The following is a 25557-nucleotide window of genomic DNA, read 5'->3' as shown; positions in this document are numbered from 1 at the left end:
CGGGTTTGAGCATTTCCAATCAACATAAAAGATCTCTCAGGCTTCGTTATCAATAAACAGACACACCTTAACGAATGTGTTGCAATTAAATAAATATCGCCTTTCGCCTGTGACTCTCCTATCTGTGTTACGCAGTCCGCCAAAGGTGATAAGTTGTCAATTTCTCCTATCGCTGCTAACAGTTCCGGTTGTTTATTCTTTTCCCGCCAGCCAGCAGCGACTTTCATCAATATGTATTCACTATTGCTTCGAGGGAATGGCGTGATTATTGAATCTTGTCCGTCTCGTCCGGCACCTCTATATTCCATCATAATCGACAATTAGTCAAATGGAATCTCAAAATCTGGCAAAAAGATACAGACTCTGGGTAATGATGTACATACACTCACCACAGTCACCACTTGGTATGGCAGAGATGCTTTAATTGCATAAGAGCACACTATCGAAACGGATCGTACGAGTTCTGCATGAGTTGGTTTCTAATTACTCGTCGCTCCAAATGTTGATGTTTTTTTTTTGCCTTCGTTTTTCTTTCGGCGCTTGGGCTATCGACAGTCTCTTGACAGAAGATCAGTGCTTTTTTATAGTTTTCACTCTCAGAACGGCTTTGTTTGGTTGCATCACTCTGTGCTGAATGTTTTGTCGCGCATCATTGTTTTTGTGTCGCAGACGCGCATCATCATCATCATCATCATCATGGTTCTCGTCCTCGTCATCTCCAGCTAGCAGCTACTGCTGCTCCGGCCAGAGGCCACACGAGATAACATCAACGCTATTAAAATCACTGAATGTGACATTTTGTACGCTAACATGCGGCGCACGGTGCTTCGCATCGCGTCCGTATCTTTTGCTTCATAATTTCCGCAACTTTGTTTGTTTCTTTTTTCGTCAAACTTATAAATATCACATTTTTGAAATTATTCAGTCTTAGTAAACAGCATAAAGAAGCTATATAGACTGACTGCCACTGAAGCTGAAGCTATGGCTGCCGTGTGTGCGATCCATGCAATCATCCTTATTGAATGTATTCATAGACATTGACGTTTTCTTTTCAAACAAAAAAAACCAACAAAACAGAAACAGAAAGATTCAATCACGACCCACGAAGACCAAGACGAAGGCTATATACTAGGACGATGATGACGGTCGGGCGGTGAAGCTTAATTCAGGCAAATCCCCGAGCTCATCCAAGCAAGGAGCAATGCCAATTGTTGGATTGCGATTTGCGCAGTGACAGGATACCTATCTACCGCTGCCTTCTTCACGAATTAAGAATAAAAATGGCTTAATATAAATCTTTCAGATTCAGATACTTTTAGCGCGATTTTTAGTCTTTTTTTTTTTTTTTTTCTTCTGTTGCACTGTACTGTGTACCTTGGTTGATTTAGCACGAAAAACGAGGCGCACATTTTACCAGAAATAGCTTGCCTTTCTCGCGTTTGGTCGTTGTTGTTTTTTATTTCGTCAGTAGTTTGTATTTGTTGTTTGGGGCCCATATAACTACTTGCACCAGATCTCTCTACATACGCATCCATGGGGCACAAGCACAAGCAAGGAAATGTTATTTTGTGGTCCAAGCGCCGGCGCCAGACGCTGCTGCCGCTCTTCTCAATCGATTGGTTGGTGGAATTCCTTTGCTTGGCGCAGCACAAATTTCTTTCTTTTACTGATTTGCTGCTGTTGGAGAGCGCACTTTATTATATTGCTGCTGGCGGCATTCGGTCCAATTATGTGTTTTTTTTTTTATTATTTTGAAACTTGGAAGTTTTTTTGGGGGATTTTTCTTTGAACACGAGAAAACACAAATATTTTACTTTTTTTCTTAGTGGTTCGTTGTAATTAAGCTAAAAATTTAAGCCTCTAATGATTACTTCTTCAAAATATTCTTGCACTTCTAGATTATAAAGAAAAAATTGCATTGATTTTTTGAAACTCTTCTAGTAAATAAAAGTATCTATAAAAAGATACAAATTCTGACAAATTGTTTACAACTGTAAAGATCAGTAGGGTTTAAAAAAAAATTGAGTTAATTTTTAAGGAAAACTTTTATTAAATTTCACTTGTTAGTTAGAACATTTTTAAAACACATTTTATTGATAAATCATTCTATTCAACTGTTTGGACGAACTTGCTACAGGTTCTGTGGTGCTATATAAACTAGAGCTTAAGACAGCACCCTATTTCGTAGGACTTAGGGGATGGATAAATAGGTCCAATAACTTTAATCAAGCAGCGAAAGACCTGCAAACCGGGTCCTTTTTGAGACGACTTCCGTTTTAAGCTCTTGAATTGGATGGGGGTAGGAGATTGAGAAACCAGCCTTCACGTCTGCGTGACACGCGCGCAGCGCCGGTACGTGGAACAGTTCGATCAGAGAAGCTTCAGACAAACAGTCTTTCACGATAAAAAAAATATCAGTTGTTTTTTCCTTGACCATAGAACACAACATAACCATCCCACAAACAATTTAGGCCATCAGAGTTCTGGTATCAAAACGGCGCCAACCAGCACTAATTGCGCTTTTCGATCAGTTTTTCTAGGTGTTTTAATTTCCACCTACCTAAAGTCATGAAATTATTTTATTTAATGTACAGCGGCTCTAACAAATACTTGTTACGACATTACATAACAATTTCAGATAAGAACAGTTTCTTCTTTAATATTTTTAGAAATTAATATAAATAAGGAAGAAAATTCTTAGAAAGTCAAAAAGGAATGAACGCAGGATTAGACTTTGAAGTTCATCCAGGAGATCAAAACGAGGCGATGACACATTTTGGAAAGACGTTTAAGAAGCTATTGAGACGGCGCACAGTGGAACGAGTGTATGGGGAAAACGGCAAAATTAATATCTTGGGAATAAAATAAGAAATTCAGCCAAATATGCTTGAAATAGTATTTTAGCACTTATATCTATGATTGCTGATTGCAACATAAAAACAAAGAAATTGATACACTAAAACATATAAATCTAGGGTAATTTTTTTTAAAAAGAGTTGAGCAGCGAACTTGTTTTTATTTTAATTTTTATTTATAATTGTTTGCTTATGTTTTGCTATCTTACATTATTTTAATAGCTAAATAAATAGTTAAACAAATTTATAATTCTATACATAGAGTAAATCACTATCACTTTCGGAAGAATTATGGGTCACTTTTAAGTATTCAAATTCAGCATTAGATCTGACGCTTTAAACTTAAGGATTTGACGTAATAAACAAATGATTAATCAAGTCGGTAATTGAATTCAACATCGAACTCTTTTGAGTATGATCCAAACTAGCTTTCCATATTTTTTTCTACCAACAACGCTTCTATCGAAAGAACACCAAGGTATAGGTAAATCAAAAAAACATTATTCTGTTTTTTGCATGGAGTAAAAGTGTATATACACTGCTAGGCACACAGTACCAGGTGTACTTCGAAAGATAAAGATTTTTTTTCAAGAATTAGTTTTTCAAACCTGTCCAATGGACACTGTCCATATTTATTTCTCGAAAAGTAGCGAGTGTTGTCAAAATTAATGCAAATTTAAAGAAGAGATTGTTATCTATACGGGTTATTTCGGAACTCAACTTTGGTTTCGAATAAGAACGTAGACTACTATTGACATCATTTGTTGTGCCATAACCAGGTTTGGGTAGGTTTGAAGTTCTCTAGAATAGTTTTTTCTTTTTTTCATCAAACAGAAGCTTATGTTCTGGTCTACGAACTTGCCAAAAAAATAAAAGTGAAACCACCGTTGGTTACCCTCTATAAAGCTCTCCTTCTTTCTACAGCAATGCTGCCATTTTTGCGTCAAACTGACACAAAAAGCCTCCAAATTTCTTTAAATTTCGAATTTTCTCCTCCACTAAGCTCGTCCAATCCAATTAACTGCTTAATTTTGTTGAAAAAGTTTGAAGTTTCCACAATCGAGGCATATTGTGAATAAGTCACCATTTTTTATGAACGCAGTTGAACCTAAAAATGTCAATTTACTTAAAATGGCGCAAACTTGCGCAAGATTTTTATCTTGTTTCGGTTTGTAGACACATTGCTTAATATAAAACTAAAAAAAAACCAACATCCATATTTGACCATATTTTAAAAACTCGACTTAAAATTTGAAAATATTTTTTTTCTCATATCGCACTAACACATTTAAAATCATCATTAAAAAAAAAGACTCACGAAAAAACTATTTTAATTAAAATACCTTGACTATTAATATACTCAATTATTAATCCAATTTTTACAGGAGAAATATATTTGCACAACAATTAGCTGAAACAAAAACACCTTAAAACTCTTAATAAAAAAAAAACGGAAAAAAGGCTTTGTTCACGTGTTTATAACTTATGGATTAATAAATAAATGCAAAAAATTTTAATGCATTTTGAGCTTTCATATATTTGGGATCACTTACCAATTAATTTCAAGTAGGTACCGCTAAAATAGTTTTAATTTTTAATTATTACCATGAGTCGTCCCACTGTGCGGCGGCCGTCAATGAGTGTTAAGTGAAATGTTCGAACCTCAGCACAAGCTTTAACTTCCATTTGGAAAAAAAAGATGGGGAAATAAATCAGGCCAGGCGACCAACGACTACGTCTCGATGTCTTAGAAGTTCACTAACCCGACAAAACCAACAAAGTTCTACAATCGACCAAATCTATACTTCATCAATCTGTTCTCCAACAAATATGCTAGCAAGATGGTCACAAGCTGTTCACAATTTTTACAAAACTAACTCACTACTAAATTAATATTTCAGATTCTCTAATTTTAATTTTCTAATTGTTTTCCAATGCGTCTACCATTTTTTTTTTTATATTTAAAGTTTTCCAATTCAATCGTGTAAACCAACAATGTTTAATTGGAAAAATTGACAAATTTTTTGGAAAAGTCAAATAACTTTTCCAAATATAAAATTGGTAATTGGAATTGGATGACTTCTGAAAGTATTGTTATAATTGAAAATTCTTGAAGTTATCTATTTTTACGTAGCTTCGTATTCAATTACTTAAACTGGAAAAGGATTTCAAAAGTCTTTAAAAGATAGCTTCAATAATGTCTTGATATTTTATGCTTTCTAGCTCTTTTTGTAAGTTAACCGTTTAAAAGGATGCAAATAAAAGGATGTTTTGGATTTTTATGAAATTTGGGTAAAATTTTGCTCACAAAATTTCTCAGAAAGTGCTGATTTCTTAGAAGTTGCGATTTTTTTTTTTCACTGATTCCTTGTTTTTCAGAGACCATTGACAATTTTATTTAAATAGGTTCAGTAGTTTAAAATATACATTGTATTGTAAGGAATCCACTTTGGGATGTGAATATGTATTGATTAATATTCCTTTTAGAGTTTTGAAAACCTTTGTGCTCTTTCATTCATTCTTGTCCATTAAAATTTTGTCCTTTTGCAAATATTTTCAATCTCACAAAAGACAAAACGCAAATTCAATGAAAAATCAATAATATTGATTTCTCAAACCTAAGTATATTCTGTTTTGTATTTTACCAACTTCAACTATACGCATATACATACCGATACCGAACAAAAAAATCTCAATCTACTTTTCACTATTAAGTAGAAATGAAAGTTCCAAAATAAAGGATGCGCACTCAACAAAATCAAAATTGGATTATCCTTCTTTTGCAAATCCTTTCCATTTTCAAACAAACACACAGAAGCATATAATTCTCATCCGACTCCGACCAACTGACCTAGCTAATTGGTTAAGTAGGCAAGAAAAGAGTACGTCTACTCATCGTATCTATGAAGTATAGAAGAAAAAAAACTATTTATTTTTTTTTTTGCAAACATTCCTCCTTTGTCGGTCGGTGCTCTCTTTCTCTGGGCTTAGAGATAAAAGATATAAATTCAGGTAAATACAAACAATCTCAAATCTTAATTGATCCTTTTTTTGTGTTTGGCTTGTCTGATGATATGCTCCTTATTCTTCATCATGTTCTTCGTCTTCTTCTTCTTCTAGACCGCAAACATATGTTTTTAGATTGCTGAACGGTGTGTTGGTGCCCCTTCTGCTGCTTCTGTGTTTTGTGTCATCTTGAATGCGTAATTGCCCGTATCACGCATAGATCGCTAGAAAGATGTGACAATCGAGCGACCGGGCACAGCAGCATCACGCATGGATTAATGACAATTATCCTTTTGTTGTGCTAGATATAGTTTTTCTCTCTTTAGAAAAGATATACGAGTGTATACATCAGGAGGAACGGATACCTATTTGAGAATAAGTTGTCGTTGTTGGCTTGGCATTGCCGGCGGCAGAGGTAGGTTTAATTGAATGGAAACAGCAATTGACAATAGACATACATCAAGCGAGGCTTCACAGAGGAAAAGAGTAGATATCCTAAGGTTCTCACACACAAATACATTCATAAAGATCGCATATCTAAAGTGTGTCACAGAGAGCACACAATAAAGGCAATTTAAGATACAAATTGTACATGTGTGCTCTGGAGAAAAGATAAACACTTTATCCTGCAATCAAAACTATGATAGGGAAGCAAATGAAACTATCTACTCCATCAACATGGTTCAAAATCATTTTTCGTAAACGTTTTTTGCAGTTTTCTCAGTTCGGAAGGAAAAGTGTTTCTGGTTTCATTGTTCTTTTTTTTCAAAATTCTTCTCAGCTTTTTATTTTGTTTGTTTGTGATGGGGATTGTGGGTTAAAGCAATTCAATCCTACTGGGAGAGGAGATGCATCAGGATACCATTTTTTGATGCACCGACAAAACATAGCAGTTTTTCTGTGCTGTAAGGAAAAAAAGTGCAATTATTTTCTCAGTTGAATCTGTCCGGGTGTGGATTTCTTATGTTTTGATAGTCCTGTCAACTGGAGAAGCTTTTGATATAAAACCATTTCATGGAAACAAAAACAAAAAAAAAAGTAAAAGGATGCAATCAAATTGTTTTGTATTTTTTTTCGTTTGTTTTGTTCGTGCCAAACAACGGGTGGTTGGTTTTCTTATTAAACTTTGTGACAGTGTTTCAGAATACAGAATAGGAAAAGTAGGTCAGCTATATACGGAAAGATTAGATGAAAATGTTATTTTGAAAATATGTTTAAGGATATCATTATTTCAAAAGTAAAGCGTTGAAGAAATTGTTTTTGAACTTAAATTTGGCAAGTGACCAAGCAAATACTAGCTCCACGAAAAGGCAGAGAAAAATGATTTCAGGGTACTGGGAAACTATGGTTTTATAACGAACAGAGCGGGCTCAACAACTGATTAATGGTGACCTGCTTAAGTAGCAGTGTTTTTCGATATGGAGCATAGCAGCAACAAAATCCATTTATCTGTCCCGATTTGATGCAAGCTACTTTAAGTGTGTCCATTAAAGTTGATTTCCAGGTGGATTTTAGTCTTCCAACAAGTCTTTAAACATGATGATTCTATTCAAAAGATTGTGTCTAAATGTTGTTGTCAATTTTCCTTAGTGTATTTTGATTTTTTCGTTGCAAAATGTCTACATCCACTTCCACTTTCCGGTTCTAATTCACAATTCAACATATGGATATGATTTGAAGCTAGTATGTAGATCTTCAAATAGTACCACCAACATAGGTGAACGAAAGCCTGTAACTTGGCTCGAGATGTTAGCAGAGCACATCAATTTTTCACAGGCGAATAAGATAGTATTTGTAGGTTCCAGCCAGCTCGATCTTCGCAGTTTTGGCCGTCTCAAATTTCGAATCTCAAATCCGTGGAGATCGTCTTCAAACTGGGCTGTTTATCGGAGATATGGTCTCTCCCTTTTGCGATTGAAGATTTTACGGGCCGGATCTTTCCGTATCCCAGTTCCGTATACGTCATTGAAAGTGTGTCGTGTAATCTTCTGCACCAGATGTTTTCTTAGAATTTTGTTTTTGCTTGATTTATGATTTACTGAGCATAATCCGAGTTGAATCAAAATTTTCTCGGAGCAGAACTGATTCCTGATGGCCATCTAAAAGTTTTCCCATTGAACTTTCGGATCCATGTCTTCATTAATTTTTCATACATTCTAGAGAAATTCTTAACTCACTTAAGGTGGCGCTCACAGTCCAGGATAAATCTCGGCCACTCCAGCCAGCTCGGTCCCTAGCTAGATGTCTGCAGTTACGCACATCAGTTTGGTGTTCCTCTTCCACGTTGCCCATTGGGGTTAAACACGAATATCTGGATGTGTCGGTGTTTATGCGCCTCACATGACCCAGTCATCTAAACCGCTGAATTTTCAGCTTTCTGACCAAGTCGATGTCGTTGTAAGGCCCGCTCGTTATTGTATCTTCTCGTCCACTCTCCGCTGATGCACACTGGACCGAACTTTAATCAAAAATCTTTCTATCAAAGCAACCCATATAGTTTTTATGAGATTTTGTATACAGGACTTCGTTTGTTATTTGCGAGAAGACCTTAAAGCTTCGGAAAACTTTAAGGAGTTTGTACAAAGTACGCACGTTTCACTTGCATACATTTGGGTCGTAATTTTTTTCTGTTTGGGAGGAAGGGTGGGATAATCAAAAATATCAGTCCGTTTATCCGAAGCTATTTTGGTAACCTTGACCGACTTCAAAAGACAATTCGAGACCTCAGTTGCGGCAGTTCTTCAACCTAATGTTTGCCTTATTTCCTATAAAGTTCTATTTGTTCTTTTTTTGTATATTATTCTATTTTACTGTTATGTTTTGATTTCCTTTCCTCAAATAGAAAAAAAAAAAAGTTAGAAACTATGAGGATTTTTTTTCACAATCTTTTCCTAAAGGCATTCTTAACATTTAAGAACATCAAAACGCTTTTAAACACGATCGTATCACTTACGAACCACCAGTTCCGGTTACCAATTCATTCATCACTTTTGTTCCCTATGATGCGATGGCTTGAAAACAAAAACAACAACAACAACAAATGCCTGCATGAATATCCTTCTCTCTTGCGCACAAGGATATCAAATTACTCACCTCACCGATACACCCGCCTATTTTAACTGTGTGTCTTGTCTTGATCTAAAGACCATCATCAGTCTATATCTCCTTTTAAACATATACACAGTTAAGATATAAAGGATCATCAGCATCACATTCGATAAAAGTTCATTGTTGGAGATTAGTTTTACTTCAAAGTCCTTACACAAAATAGGTCTATATATATTTCTCTTGTAACCCCTCAGCCCAGACATTTATATACTCAGCATATACAACGTGTACACACCTAAATGGTCAAAAGATGCAAATTATAGATCTCTTACCGTGATCGCGTCTGACAGCGCTTCCAAAATCAATTTGCGGCAAAAGATATCTCGCTCTCGTAGATACGACAACGTACCTTTTATAGAGTCTTTAAAGCGTCTCTATTCAAAATTTTGATCCTCACTACGGATTCGATTGTTATCTTCAGTCATCTTGTAGTTTTCTTTTCAAGTTTAGTGACGATGACGACGACGACATCAGTGGCGGCGGCATGAAATAAAATACCCTTGAGTCTAGTTAGCTTCTTTGAAGATTCCATTCATCAGCCGGTGATGGGTTTGAAGGTATAGAACAAACACAAAAAAACAAGAAGAAAAAAAAAACTTTTATTCAAATCTACGAGACGGACACCTGAGCAAGGACGACATTGAATTAGCTCCTCCTGATTACTCTCAGCGGCTGCTATAATTAGCTAGGAAGTGTTTGTCAAGAGAATACCTTTTTTTTCTATAATAACCTCTCACTACTCTCCCCTCTCTTTCTCTGTTGTCGCGTCTCAAGTCGCAAACAAGAGGATTTTGGATCAATTTACCCTTCCGGTTGGCTTGGTTGCTTTACCGTGTAGTCGAAGCCGTTTTCCCAAAAAAAAGCTCTCCAATCTTTGAGTGATGGGACATGAATAACATGGATTCTGAGGGCTTGACGCGTACCACAATAATGAACACAGGAACAACAAAAAAAAAAAAAACAAAATTTCTTTTCTCAAGAATCTCCTTTCAAGAACTCTAATGGATTTTTGTGTCGTTCATTAGCCTTATCCATGACACATTCATCTTCTGTAGTATATTGTATACGCGCCGTATTCGGTGCGGTGAGTGTTTCCGAGAGTTGCTAATCAGCTTCGAAGCATTTACCTACTAGGTACTCTCTTTCTCTCGTCCTAAGTGCAAGGCTGGGTAGTTACTTCCTTCCTTATATTTTTTTCGAAATTTTTTTTCATAGAAAATCTAGAAAAACAGCTTCCCTTTACCGTCTACGTCTCCATTTCCATCTCCGTCATATAGTTGCTGTAGCTGGTAACCGTTGCCGCCGCCATTACTCAAAGTGACTGTTGTTTTCCAGCCGTTAAAAATCTCTGTATAGTAACACCAGCCATGTTCATTTTTTTTTTTTTCAACTTGAGTTTTTCAGTAAAAAGTAAAAAAATAAACCCCACCACATAGTCAGAGTCGTCGTAACTCGTAATAGCAATCATGAAAACGAAAAACGTCATAAGCGGCAATGTATAATGTAGGCACATCCACACACCACATCATCATCCCTCTCCACAACGGAGTGTGTTAAGCTGCGACAGGACTCTTGAACTGTGATTTCCTGCACTGCAATGGTATTTGTTAGGATAATGTGTTTTTCAAGGCCCACAATTTAACAACGCGCCACGAAAAAAAAAAAACAAAAAAATATAAGCAAAAACAGAAAATCATGTACCTACGAACTCTCTTTTATAGAGAGTGCCCCTTCCCTTATTGTCGCTTGTCGCCACACCACGTCGCTAGTAAACCCTTTAATTAGGTTTGCAAAGCTCGTAGTCCTCGTTGTACACCATCGGTACATACTATATTGGCACAGGCACAGTGTGTATGTGCATTAAGGCGCAGTGCGTGTTTATGTGCGACCAAGCACTCGCTTGTTCAATGGTACACCTCCATTAAAAATAAAAAAAAAAAAACAAAACTTGCCATCATCATATATACGAGTGTACGAAGTAATAAGCCTAATTCTGGAACTCTCCAAGAGTGGAGGAGTCAGGAGTGTTGTCGCAGGAAACTCACAGCCAGCGCGACACACAGCAAATATACCGCACATATAGGTACATAATATAGGCACGGTGTATTAACTCTGAGCTTAGCTCTCGACGAGAGGCAAACTCTAGCTATATCTACTCTATACTCTCTGTGTGGCAGAGGACGAATCTAAAATGTTGCACACGTATTGTATTTGTGTTTTGTTTAAGTGCCTTAATTAGCTGGCGAACGATCACACACTTTTATCCTTAGAGCTTTGTTTAGTAAAAGGCAGCGAAAGAAAACAAGGACTTATATGAGTGGGTTATGTTTTCATATACCTATGTATGTTTATAACCCCTTTAACTACCTATAGTAGATATGCCTATTAATACCTATAAGCTAACGCTATACCTAACATAGGAGTAGGTAGGTGCCTATTGCAAATTTGTGGTGCGATATGCTTATGGAGAAATATTTTTTATTCTGAGTTTTATTTCAAGAATTTAATTTTTAAATTTAATGCAGATAGGTTTATTCGTTAAACAGTAAGAAATGAAAAATATTCGTTGGGTTTTATTAAGTTAAACATGACTTAGATTGTGTTTAGCAATTTGCCAGTAATTTTGCCATCAACTAACTAAGAGCCGTTTTCTTCACTTAAAGTTGAAGTCAACTTGAGGATTTTTATTCTCAACTTGCGATTTTGTTTTTCTTCACTCAAAGTTGACAGTTTTAACTTTCGATTCACAACTGTAGAGTTGATCAACTTTAGATTTTCTCAGCTTCCGAAAAACTAGAAGTTTACAGCATGAACTCGGGATTTTCTGTCAGAATTTGAATTTGTTTTTTTTTTTTTAATTTGTTTTAAATAAATTGTCTATTTGGTTCACCATGTAAATTGTAAAATCATTATGTTTCGAAGAACATATTTTTGGGAGGAAAGGCCATCGTCTTCTTCAGAAGACGAAGACAGTGAAAATGAAGAAAATTTAAGAATTGAAAGAAGACAATATAAAATGCTCCCACGTATTGGACTTGACATATGGGATGACCGCGATTTTATTTATCGTTCCCGGCTTTCGAAGCCAACCACATTGATGGTGCTGAGTCTAATAGAAGATTCTTTGCCTTGCAACGAAGGAAGGTATTGGTATTCTTCTATTTTTTAATAAATTAATGCTGTCACCATATTACCATCTAAGATCACGTGAATTACGAGGAATAACCCAATTATTGATTGTTTTGCGATATTATGCACTCGGATCAATCCAATTGGCAGTTGCAGATTTTATTAAAGTAAGCATTGCTACTGTCCATCGCACCTTTAAAAGAGTTTCACAAGCAATTGCCAAACTTGCTCCACGATTTGTTTGTATGCCTGAGACACGCATGGAACGATTAGAAGCAGCCCGAAATTTTTATGCAATAGCCAAGTTTCCGAGAACAATTGGAGCGATAGATTGTACCCATGTCCGCATAAAATCACCAGGCCAGGCGCAACTGACCCAGAACTCTTCCGAAATCGAAAGGGATGGTTCTCTCTAAATGTTCAGACAGTAGCCGCAGCAGACTTGAAAATCATAGATATTGTTGCTCGTTGGCAGGTATTATTTGCTTATTGCATACTAGTAGGACTTAATTTCTTAAATTCTAAATCTCTCTTTCAAAGGGTTCAACCCACGATCAGCGAATTTTCAATTTATCAAATTTTAAGCAACGATTTGAAAGAGGTGATTTTGAGCATTTTTTTATAATAGGCGAATCTGGTTATGCAAATACTAGGTATCTTGCGACGCCTTTCCAGAATGTATCAAATGATGCTGAAAATTTATATAATGAATCACAAATTCGTACCCGAAATTGTGTGGAGCGTTCGTATGGAATTTGGAAAAGGCGTTTTCCAACAGGATTAAGGTGCAGGGTTGAGACGATGCAATTGATCATTATTGCTTGTGCTGTGTTACACAACATAGCAATCGACGAAAAGGAATTACAGCCACCACCAGAAATACATGGGTTTGCAGAAATGCTACATGTGGCAATTTTTCAAATAGCTCTAAAAATCTGCAATTTAAAGAAAATTTGTCAAGAGGACAATCAAAATTCTATTTATACAAATTTAAAGCCAAGCCTTAGAACTTGGTACACTTTCATATTTCAGTACTTTTTGTGCCAGCATAATTTCAACATAGGAGAACTTGGCTCTTTTTTTAACAGTAATGTTTTTGTTATGATATTGTTTTCTTGATGCTGCTGTTGGGGCTATAGTTTGTTGTTGCTCCATGGGTACATTTTTTAAATTGTTCATGCGAAGTAGATGGAGCTCGCGATCATTCTCCAGTTGATTTTTTGACCTCTGCAATTCGATAAGTGCACGGTCTCTATCGAACTTGGCTCGTTCCCGCTCAAATGCAGCTCGCTCAACTTCCGCCACATCTCTCTTATGTTCCAGCTTATACCGCTCTCTTTCGCTATTCAATATTTCCATTTCAATGGCGTGTTTTGCTTTTGAATGTTGATGCCTTTCGTCGGATATTTTTGCTACCTTACAGTTTATTTCCTCGTCTCGGTTGCATTTTCGACACCTGTTCTGCAGCAGAGGGTTTGGTGCTTTTCTAAGCTTTGATGGGTTTACCCTTTCCCAAGTATGTTCCTTGCCTTTTTGCTCTGGGTTAATGGCACTTTCATCATTTTTTTTGGGAATATTCAAACACGTGGGCGGCGCATCACCCAGACCTGCCTCATCAGCGACATCGTTTTCGAAAATAAACACCTCATCTTCAATAGTTACTTCGAAGGTAGGAGTAGCAATAGCATTGGTCTCTATATGCTGTCTAGATACGCTTGCTTTGGGCGAAGGAATTTCATCGCTATCACCATGCGCTGCCCACAGTCCGTAAGTGGATCGCATCAACATTTTGAACAATTCCTGCATTGGCTCGCTCAATAGAGGAAGTCCTGGTTTTGGTGGCCCACCACCAGTTTGTTTGGCATCTTTTGAAAAATAAAAGACGCGATTTTTTAAAGTTTGTTTGATTTTTTGATATTTTTCTCGCAATGACTTTGAACTTCTTTCCTAAAATGCGAATAAAAGTTGATATGATATGACCAATAACAAAAGAATATTGATTAACCTGGTTAGGAGGAGCAACATTGAATGCTTTTGTAATTTTTTCCCAAGCCCGCACTGTTAGAACGGCTATTCCAGGAAGTCCAATAAATAATAAATAAGAAAATTTAATTCAACAGAAAAATTAAACAAGATGTTTATTCAACAAGAAAATATGATCGAATCATTTATAATTGAAAAATATCGAACTTCAAAATTGTTCGATATTAAAATTATAAATAAAATTAATATCAAGTGTTTTTATAGTAAAGTATATATGTATATACAAATGGTTAAATATAAATATATACTAACACGGACTGTATCCAATTTTGTAGCACCATCGGTTTTCTTATTTTCGATTATATCGCGAAACTCTAGCACGTTAATAACTAGCCAATTTTCTTCTTCAACCGTATAAACAATTTTTGGCAGTTTATTCGTTTTTTGTGCCATAATATAACAAAACAACCAGCAAATTACAAATTTTTATTTTATTTTGATTTAAAAAACATTGAATCTTTTAAACCGTCAAAATTATTTTAAATCTAAATTTGAAACTGTCATGTATGTCACAAATTTCCCAAGGATTTTTTTGAATATCGAAGTAGGTCAACTTTTGATTCTCAACTTCCTAGTTGAAAATAAAGTAGGTAAAGAAAAACAAATTCTCAACTTGCCATTCAACTGTTAGTTTGATATCAACTTGGGAGTTGATCAACTGCGGAGTTTAAGGCAAGTTGATAAAAAGTGAAGAAAACCGCTCTAAAACTTAAACCGTTCCACTAAAAATGTTTGACACTTATTTTGCAGTTTTCCACACAAAATTATTTATATCAATAAAAATACTTAACAAAAGTGGAAAAATCTAATTAAGTTTTTACTTGACAGAAAAATAAGAAGTAGGTTCCTTGAAATTTAGTCAGAACTCGTGAAACAAGCCTTAAGTTTTATAAAAAAAAAAAGCCCTTTACACCAACTTTGTTTTATCTCATCAAGGTATTTAAGATACTTGAACGAAGGTATTGATCCAACTCAACGAAACAAAAAGCTGGCAGCATACTCTTGCTTACGCTTAGAACTAAATGCCCAACTATAATAGGTATGAGATTCCACATATTTATTTTTATTCATAATTTTTGAAATGAATGTATTTCTAGCGATTTAGATTTCACGTCATGCCAAAGAAATTTTTAACGAATCACGCATGTGCTCGTTAAAGCTGTCAGTTTGATGAGATTGCTCACTCGGATCGGAGATGCCTTTTTGGCATTAGACCCTGTATGTATAGGCTTGCTAAATTTGGGCAAGATTTATAGAGAAGTTTGCCAAACAACACTTTTATAGAAATCTTTGAAAATAAGATTTTTAAATAAAATACAATACTTCAATTTTAAAGTTCAAGTGACCTCAACTCCAAAGCGTTTCGCGCAGGTACGACAATGGGCTCATCAGCTAGATCTGTCGTACCCTTACTAAGACGCCTTATTTTGGTCGATGTTTACCGACACTATATAAAACTAATCGACCAAAATAAGGTGTCTTAGTAAGAGTACGACAGATCTAACTGATGAGCCCACTATCGTATTTGAGCGAAACGCTTTGGAGTTGAGGTCACTTGAACTTTAAAATTGAATTATATTCAATCGCTATACTTAAAATAAAAATAATTTTAATAATTTTTTGTTATTTTTTTCGTTATTTTTTCTTCGTTATTAAAATAAAATAGACATATAATTTTTTTTGGGAAAAACAACAGATAACACGAGAAAGGAGCGATCGAGGAAATAGAGGGAATCTATAGCATAAATTAATTTCGCAAATCTTACCAGAAAGTAAAAAGAACATCTCAAGGCAATAAAGTTAAAACTGATGCCTGGAAAGTAGAAAATTAAAGAAATCACATCTGAAACCTCTACTCCATCCAAAAGGCATTTTGTACCATTCAAGATTCAACTTTGATCATGAAGGGCTATATTTCAAGAATATGTAGGTAATACAAAATTCAAACTGCAGCACTAAGAGGCACCATCTTTCCAAAGTCAGTCCAACTGGTTTGACAAACATTTACATAATCAGAAGAACACAGCGTGATTTCAGTGGCGTTTTTGTGAGCATCAAAGTGGAAGTGGAAATAATAAGTTTAGAGGTGAATAAGGGCAACTAAGTATATCGTATAAAAAAGATCGTTAAAAAAGGACACTCAACACTGAAGTATTGAACAAAACATCACCATGGACAACCGAAACATCTAGTGATTTGTGACCGCGTCGCCTGCATTCATGGTGATAAGACAGTAAAGTACATATTACGAACTGTATGGGTTATAATGTACAATGTACATTGTACATATAAGGGCACTGGTGTCCATATTATCGAAGATAGTTATGATCTCGAATGGGATCACAGCTCTCAAACTTTAATGCTTCACACTAAGGCTCCACATGTGGGGTTCGCTGGCAGCGACTCTATCCTAGAGGAACGGGCATAGTAGAAGAAGACTACGTTAGGTGCATGAATACAATGTAGTCGTTACTGGAATAGCTGTCAAAATACTGAATGTACTCAAATGTAAATGTATGAATACAAAGGACGGAACTTTTAAAAGAACAAATCCATAGAATCCATCGCAAATTTTGCGTTGACGGATTCAATTGGTAGATCCATAAATATGAGAACCGACCCACGAACTAGGTTGGTTCTCATAAGAACTTATCGAGCTGCCAGTTGAAACCGCCGACGTAACGGATGCGACGGATTCTATGGATTGGCCCTTTAACTTTTACGTACGAAACTCTTGACGTTTATTATTTTTGACATTTAACTTCTTGGTGTGTGTCTCAGGGATCCATTCTTGAACCCTATTTGTTTTCAGTATATGTAATTAACGTTCAGCTTTATTTCAACTTATTCACTTGGTTTTATTGAAGATAAAGAATTTTGTGTCAATAAACCACAAAAAAAATTAAGTGCCTTATAATCTCGGAGTGACTTTCAACCGCTTTTTGACCTGGGATCAAAAATTTGGAAAACAGTTATGAAAACCAGAATTATGAGCGACAGAGTTATGCAAGTCAAAGATATGAAAAACCAGAGTTGTGTATACCAAAGCTATAAAACGTGGTTTTTGGGTTGTCAACAATTGAGACGAATTATTATATTGTTTCCAATAAAAAAAAAAAACAAGTTTTATGGCTTTGGTATTCATAACTCTGGTATCTGGTTTTTCATAAAATTGGTTTTTCATATCTTTGACGCGATAACTTTGTCGAGCATAACTCTGGTTTTCTTTTCTTTAATTCGCGAAGCTGTGATAAAAACCTTTGATTGAGCTGATGTACGGATAGTTATGGAAATGTTTGATGGAGCGGTGGTTAAAGTTAGATTTCCATCTGGAGTCACCAAGGAATTATATTCTAATAAAAGTTGTCTCCTTTTTTTTAAACTTGAGAAAGAATTACATAAACAATTGAAAAATGAAAATCGAAAGCTTAAAAACAATTTTTAACAAAAAATTGATAGTAAATAGTGGCTACAAAAAGTTATATTGTTCAAATAGCGTCTGCAATATCTAAAATAACAATCGCGGACTGGACTTACGTTAACGCATTCGGTTTTGACAGTTTTTCTGGATTTTTTTTTTTTAAGAAACGACAAGTCTTTGTCCTTTGAAGAGTTAAAAATAGAATTTTCGAAATAAAGAAAAAAACAATAAGTATAGGTTTGGTAACCAAACGATCATAGTTGAAAGTGGTGAAACTCTTTTTTTTTCTATGCTAGCGTTGCATGATTTCCCTTCATTGAACGCCCCTTTTTGTGGCAATCCTTCTCCCTTACCAACTCTATGTGGCTGTCTATGATAGATCACCCAACTATGTCATTAAATTAATGATCACTTTCGAGTCAACTGAGCATCGATGTCTTTTGCACGCATCGCAAGAGATGATTCGATCGCTCCGGAAGGCTATAGCGACTAAGTATACTCTTATGATACGGCTATACGGCCATTGTTTCTTATTGTAAAGTTGTGTTTGTTGCGTGGAAAAAGCGTAAATGATTGCAACAGAGAGACGACACACGGAAAGAGAGTGCATGCAAATGACTATGTTTGAATCCGTATATCATGGGACGGTCGAGAAGCTATGTCACACGAAAGGAGACACAATAAAAAAGCAAAGCAAGCTTGATGGGAGGAGGGTCTTCCTAGAGAAAGCCAAAATGACAATGACGTTGACGTTCATGATGATGATAATGATGTGCAATCAAATTGCATAGGGAATGACCAAACCACCATACCATCGTCGTCGCTGTGGAGTCTTTCACATCATCAACGAGGAAAACAATGCAAATGCAACCCACCACCAACCAGCAGTCCATCACCAACCAAGTAGTGATCTCGTTTGCGGCTCAATTTTCGAAATTTTTAATTTTTTTTTTTCTTTCATTTTCTAATTGCACATTTTGCTCTTAGCTCCCTTGGTCGTCATATGCACAGATTATGGTGTAATGGTCACTCTAAGAACGCGAGGGGTTCGGCTGCACTATTATCCCTCTCTGGAGGATAATTTTTTTTTTTTTGTTTTTTTGCTCGCGTTGCTTTTTGGCCTGGGAAATCACGTTCCATCATAATAATTGGCTTTAATTGAGTGATTGACGTTTTTAAGCAGCCAGCGAGAGAGACAGCGAGCTCACCCACGATATTAGGTTTCGCTGGCGACGCGACGTTGTTGTCGGCGTCGTTATTGCAGTTTACAGTCCCCGAAACCACCGAAGAAACAACGAGCTTGAAGAACCCTACATTGTGATAAGCGCGTGAGAGACAGAGATAGAGATCAACGGACGTGTATGACCGCATCCAGCCCACCATCAGCGAGCGAGTACTTGGGCAGCTATATCGGACCACTTTCGAGTCTTTTGGGGTTTCACATAATCTTTCTCAATCCCAACAGCATACGGCAGTAGCGTGATGGTGGTCTCCAATTAGATTTAGACGTTTGTGTGCTTATTTTTTTTTCATATTGTCTTGAACAATATCGTTCGTAGCTTGTAAAACAAGACAGAGCGCACAGCTTTTAAGTGATCTCGACGTCAATGCTCATTGGCATGATGGGCGCTACGAAGAATTTGAACTCGAAAAAATTAATTTATTTGGTTTAATTGAAAAAAGAAAAAAAAAAAACTAAGTATATCTACAACAAGCCTGAAGATGGAGATAGAGTGGCCCACCGCTGATGATTATGGTGGTTGACGATGGTGGTGGCCAACAAGAGCTATATGTAGGTATATTGGATAATTTATAATGTGATTCTGACGACCATCAAAAAGATGAAATTCACGTTTGAAAACCACAAGGATTTATGAGAGCATTTCGGCAAAGAAAGTAGGAAGTCGAAGTCACGTCTGTTTTTTATGAATTAAACTGGCGGGCGTAGGTGGTTGATAATAATTTATGGTGGGGGTGAGAAATGAGAATGTAAGAGTTCAGCAGATTTACCCACTTAGAATTAGAGCAGGGCCAAAGTTATGTTGCAATTTATTTTCATGCAACAGGGGTTCTAAACATAAACGGCACCATATTTCTCTCTCAAATGTCAAACTGTTCACTTTGATGACACTGACATTTGATTTTCATTGTAGCTGCGTTCCTTTGGAAATATTTATCTACTTTTTAGTACTTAAAACTACTTTGATCTACTTTGCTATACTGAAAAAGTAGTTCAAAGCAGCTTTAAGTACTAAAAAGTAGATAAATATTTCCAAAGGAACGCAGCTTGTGAAAGGATCTATGTGAACTGGGAAGTTTTTTTTTTTTTTTTGATAAAAAAAATCAATTTAACAATAGTCTTTAAATATTCGGCAACTAGTTGATAAATTCATAAAAAATATAAATAAAAACTTGTGTTTTATTAAATTTGAAACTTGTGTCTGTCAGGTTCATCAAAAGTTATGTCCCAATTGACTTTGACAGATTCAGAAATATTCCATGGAGAAAGGAGTAGAAATGGGAGGGCAGTTATAATCCTTGCTGACATACAGGGAGAATAATCTTCAGAGGAAGCCCAAACATTTCGCAGCGATTTGTGCGATGTCATATTAACGCCAAAAAATGGTTGGTTTTTGTGATGCTAATACCATTCATGGATAATGGCATTGGAGGCAGGTTACTATTTAATGGTAGTACATCACTTCCTTTATTTTTTTTAGCCACTAAATTCCAAGTGGTTTCTTATGGCCTTTTGGAAAATGCTATTAATCTAAATTAAAATTTAATGAGCCTATCATAGAAACATAGGTGAGGCAAGAAAAAAAAACTAGGGCTCTTACTAATAGACCCCAATTTAGTGAAAACTCCATTTAAACAAATATCAGAAGCAAAAAAAAAACAAACAACAAACTTCTAAACTAAAAATATGCTATCATTTTAAAATTGACTTCGTTAGCTTCTAACCCAAATTTTAGTTTAGAAGTGAGATTAATGTTCTACTACTACTGATAAAAAAATCGCAAAAAAGCATATTGTTTTGCTTAATATACATTATGTCTATTACGTGGTACCTATTAGCATTAGAAAAACAATTGAGTAGATTGAAGTAGTATGAAGTTTCGGGGTCATACCATAATTTTTTCATCCACTTCGACATAGACCAGTAGAATATGGGACAGATGAAAAGTAGTTATGTCAAAGATGAGAGAGAAAGGGGTTGATGCTATCCGGGCTAGCTTTTTTAACACCACTACGAAAGAATATTCGCTCCATGAGGTCCTTTACCCGTTCAAGTACTGGAGAAGTCATGGCACTATTTGATGATTGGCATCAAAGGCGAACTGCCTCGCAGGAAGATGAGCATTGCAACCGAAGATGACTAACAAACTACCTTTTGATACATAGAACAAGACATAGAACTGTAAGACCCTGATAACATTTCTTAAGTTAGAATCAAACCGTGAGTTTTTTTCGGACTGATTTTCGGTTTTAACCTTATTAGCCCAGTGCCAATGGATGTGGTAGTTTAATCATGATCTTCTACTCGAGGACTTAGGAATGTGTAGTTGTTTTACTAGATTTCTACTCACGAGTAGACCACCACCTCCAATGGAACAGAACTATTATAGGTGACAAAGACCCTTAGCAAAACTTGCTTAGGAAAACTTAAAATCGCCGAATGATATCGACGATCCACTGTGCTCTTAAAGTTGTAATACACCAAGCAGCGGTTTTTAAGTAAAGCTTTACTGTGAATTTCAATCAGTAGACAAGATAATAGCATTATCATTAGCGTTTTCATTTTCGTTCTTTTCTGCGTATCTGTGCAAAATTGCATAATGTTTTATGAGATGTGATTTGTCAAAGTCAAAAGCAGCAACAATTTTCACAGCAAAAACAAACATTTTAATAACGCAGCTGTCAAAAACTTAAGAAGCTACCTTTAATTCAGTCATCTGACAGTTCTCGTTATTGACACCCTGCGCAGGATTTAACCTTCTCTCCTTATACCATGAATCTCAATAACCTTAAGTCTATTGTAAAAATGTGGTTAAGCATTGGTTCACCGAATTAACAAAGGTTCAACTCTGGGTTAACCATGTAGTTGGCTATTTAGACATACATTAAACCTGAACCAGGGCTAATAGCTAATCCCCACCTTTTACTGAGAAGAAGAAAAGCTTCTTGAATTTATCAGAGCAAAACCCTGATTTGTCTAACTAATTATCAAATTCTTTGTCTGAAATTTATCTCGTAAACCAATCTTTAAGCACACTGAAAGGTATAATTGCGCAAATACGAAACTAGTACCAAAAATCTTGTTAAAATTTCACCCCGAAGCTGAACCACGAATGACGAACTAGCTTTTAATAAATTAGTTTTTAGTTCATTTGACAGCTATTTTTATAATTATAACTGATAATGAGCTACGCAATTGCATTAAATATGATCGCGAAGGAATAAAAAGTATAAAAATTAAGTGATAATTGTTATATCAGATGGGTAATTGATTCCCTGAGGGCCGACACAACAAGCAAGGGGTCTAAGTGTACGAACACGAAGCATCGTAAATATTCGCAACTTCACAAAGAGTGACATTAAACTTTTTTGACAGATAACATGTTTACAGAAGCAAATTTATTCACACATGTTTTAAAAGTGAGAGGAGTGTAGAGATAGACAATTACTACGCTGGTATTTATTTTTGTTATATTTGACTGATTTTTAAATGAAATTATACATAAACATTTATTGCACTTGCAAAACTAAAATCGTTAACATTTTTTACTAAATCTTGACAAGATACAAATGCAAATAGTCACAATTTTGTATGATTAAAATTGTACTTAAAAAAAAATAAGAAGTTCATCAAATAATATTTTTAGTGGCGAAACCTTTTGCTTTTTGCGTAATTATCTGGCAATTTTTGGTCTAGTGGAGTTGTGAAAGGTTGAGACATTTTAATGACAGTATCTATAACTACCTTCCTATCTTCCTATGAAATGTGGTCATGCAATAATTTGTATTGGGATAGGAAAAGAACTTCTTCTATTTTTATTGTTTTTTGCATTTTTCTGGTTTCACTTTGTATACTTATTCATCCTGTTATTAGTTTCGTTATTGAATAGATGCGGTGACACATTACACACGAAAATTTCTCGCTTGACTAACACAGTCTGGTTGTGTCGTTCTTCTCTATATATTGAAGGCACGCAATTTAGGTTCATTTACATCACAAACGGTCACATATTATTGGGACACAATAGCCGCTATAGCCGTTTTGACTGTGAACGTTTTCCGTGTTAAAATTTAAACTTATTGTTGCATGCGGTAAAAAAAAATGATAATTTTCATAGGCGATCGTGTGGAACTCATTTAAAAATTAAGTTGAACTGAAAAATTGTTATGGTATGAATGTGTATGCCATCAGTTGCGACCTCTGTGTCATAATCACTTTGATTTGAAGAGGGAGAGAGGTGTTTTTAGACAAAACTTTCCAAACTCTTATTTGACATTTAATTTTCAATTGAACAAATATGAATATCGAAAAAAAAATTGTTTATTGGGAAAGTACATACATATAAATTTGTTCACCGAAATAGCAGTTTAGTTTATTTATTTATAATATTAATAGAAACATTAATGCCCCCTTGCCCCCTAAGCTGAAAGGAAGACTCTACACCGCAGTTGTGCGTCCAGCACTCACATACGGTTCACAATGTTAGACAATGTACAAAAAGTATGAGAGTAAGTTAACGGCAGCTGAGATGAAGATGCTTCGTATGACAGCAGGAGTAACAAAGCTTGATAGAATTAGAAGTACGAAGATCCGAGGAAGCCTTCATGTTAAAAACACCATCTCCCAAAAAATTGAACACGACCGACTCAGTTGGTATTGCCATGTTCAAAGGAGAGATCCTGAGAACCCCGTCAAAAAAGCAATATCATACAACGTTCCAACACGAAATAGAAAGAAAGGTAGGCCTAAAAACTCCTGGTACAAGCAAATGCAAAACCACCAGCATTCAGTTGGCCTTAGAAATGGAACAATACAAAACCGGGAGGCTTGCGCCGATTTCTGAGGTCAACCCGGCGAACCCCACAGGCGGATCACTAGTGTGAAGCAGTTACGTGGGATAGTTATGATCCCCTCGACATCGAGATCATAACAGCGCCGAGAAAAAGGAAGAAGAAGAAGATTAATAGAAACATTAAGATAAACATTACAAATTGGTGAACGTTTATATTTTGAATTTGGATACAAACAGCGAATTAAAATTGATTTTAAAATGAATTTAATATGAAGTTTTGTTGCACCCTGTAATTTTTTAATACACCCTGTTTTTTTATAGTAGTTGCCCTTCAAGCAAGAAAACGGAGTTCAGAAAAGACACTCCGACCTCCGACCGCGAAAGACGGGGTTGCACTCACACACTTGCAATTTTTTGTATATGAACACAAAGTCGAAGGAGTAATCGTGGTGAAAAAACCAATACATATAAAATCGGCTCCGCGGTGATTCTAATTTCCATACTAATTTGAGCCGCCTTCGGACCAGTTTCTGCCTCGAAGTCGGACTCAGCTCCGCCTGAGGCGGAGCGGATTCGGACCGAGGTCGGACCTGTTTGCTTGAAGGGTGGCCACTATATAATGACAGGAATTTTAATCAAACGGTTTAAAATGACTGCTCATTGATTGGGTCCATTTTACGGCATAATGAGCTTTATTTTCAAAATTTTAAAATTTGTTTTACGGAATATGAACAGTATTCATGGAACAATTAAAATTTTTGTGAATTTAGCTTAATTTTTAACTTTTACAAGGTTTTAAAAATGAATATTAAATTTAATTGCTTATTCTAGCCGCCATTTTGATTAAAAAAAGTTATTAAAAAAATATACAAGGAAATATACAACCATAAACAAAAAATACCAAGACTGGAAACTCGGCGGTCAACTGACGTTTGCCTACAAGCTGCGAGGTGTGGTGAATGTCGTGAACTTATCGTTGTGTTCGTGTCCGATGCAGGGGCGTACACTCCCTTGGGGCAAGCGGGGTGGTGCCCCGGGGCCCCCGACCGCCCCAGGGCCCCCACTGGAGACAATGCAGAGAAGGAAACTGTTAGCATAAATTGAGTTACGAAGTAACCAGGGAGACAAATTATTTCATTCAGTGTAATGTATAATGCAATGGTAGCCACACAATATATGTATATTGATTTTAAAAAAAAGTTACCCCAGGGGCCCCAAAAAAAATAAACTGCTTTTTTAAAAGAAAAATTATAATTTTATCTTAGGGCCCCAAAAAATATTACTTGAAAAATCTTTGCCACCACAAATAATACATTAGGGGCCCCAAAAAAGCAAATAAATATTATTTGAGGATCTTCAAAAGTGGTTCAAAACAATCAAATGGAAAATTAAATATAAATTTAGGGGCCCCAACATAAATACATCAGGGCCCAAAATAAAAACATTACGTTATTGGTGGCATTCCGAATATTACTCCAGAACGAAGCCCCAATACCTATGTATTAATTCTTGGCTCCAAAAAAATTATATTATATTTTAGAGGCCTCTAAGCAATTAAATTTGAGGCTCTAAAAATAATTTTTCAGCGGCCTGATGATGGAAAATAAAATATGTATTTATTACTTTTGAACAGAGGCCCCAAGAACTACCAATTCTAAGCTTAAAAAATTTTTGTTTTTAGGGGTCTCTAAATATTTAATTTTGGGGGCCCCTAGTACAAGTGCTTACTACTTTTATGAGAGCCAAACTTTATTTACATTTTTCATTTTCAGTATAGCAAAGTGCATTACAAACATATTAAAACATTAAAATAAACCTAAAAATAAATAAGCCAAAAAAAAACGTATGGAGTATAAGTATTTTTTTTTTTTTAACTAAGGGGCCCCCAAATATCAAAGGGGCCCCAAAATTTAGTCTTACCCCGGGGCCCCGGCGACTCAACGTACGCCACTGGTCCGATGTG

At 35.8% G+C, this 25557-nt stretch overlaps 1 pseudogene; it reads left to right on the top strand.

Annotated features, from left to right (window-relative positions):
* The first annotated feature begins 11669 nt into the window (after positions 1-11669).
* LOC129918195 (putative nuclease HARBI1) lies at positions 11670-13092 on the top strand (annotated as a pseudogene).
* Positions 13093-25557: the final 12465 nt, after the last annotated feature.

The sequence above is a fragment of the Episyrphus balteatus genome, chromosome 4 (genome assembly GCF_945859705.1).
Source record: "Episyrphus balteatus chromosome 4, idEpiBalt1.1, whole genome shotgun sequence".
Taxonomy (NCBI): Eukaryota; Metazoa; Arthropoda; class Insecta; order Diptera; family Syrphidae; genus Episyrphus; species Episyrphus balteatus.
This window is presented reverse-complemented; position numbering and strand designations above follow the sequence as displayed.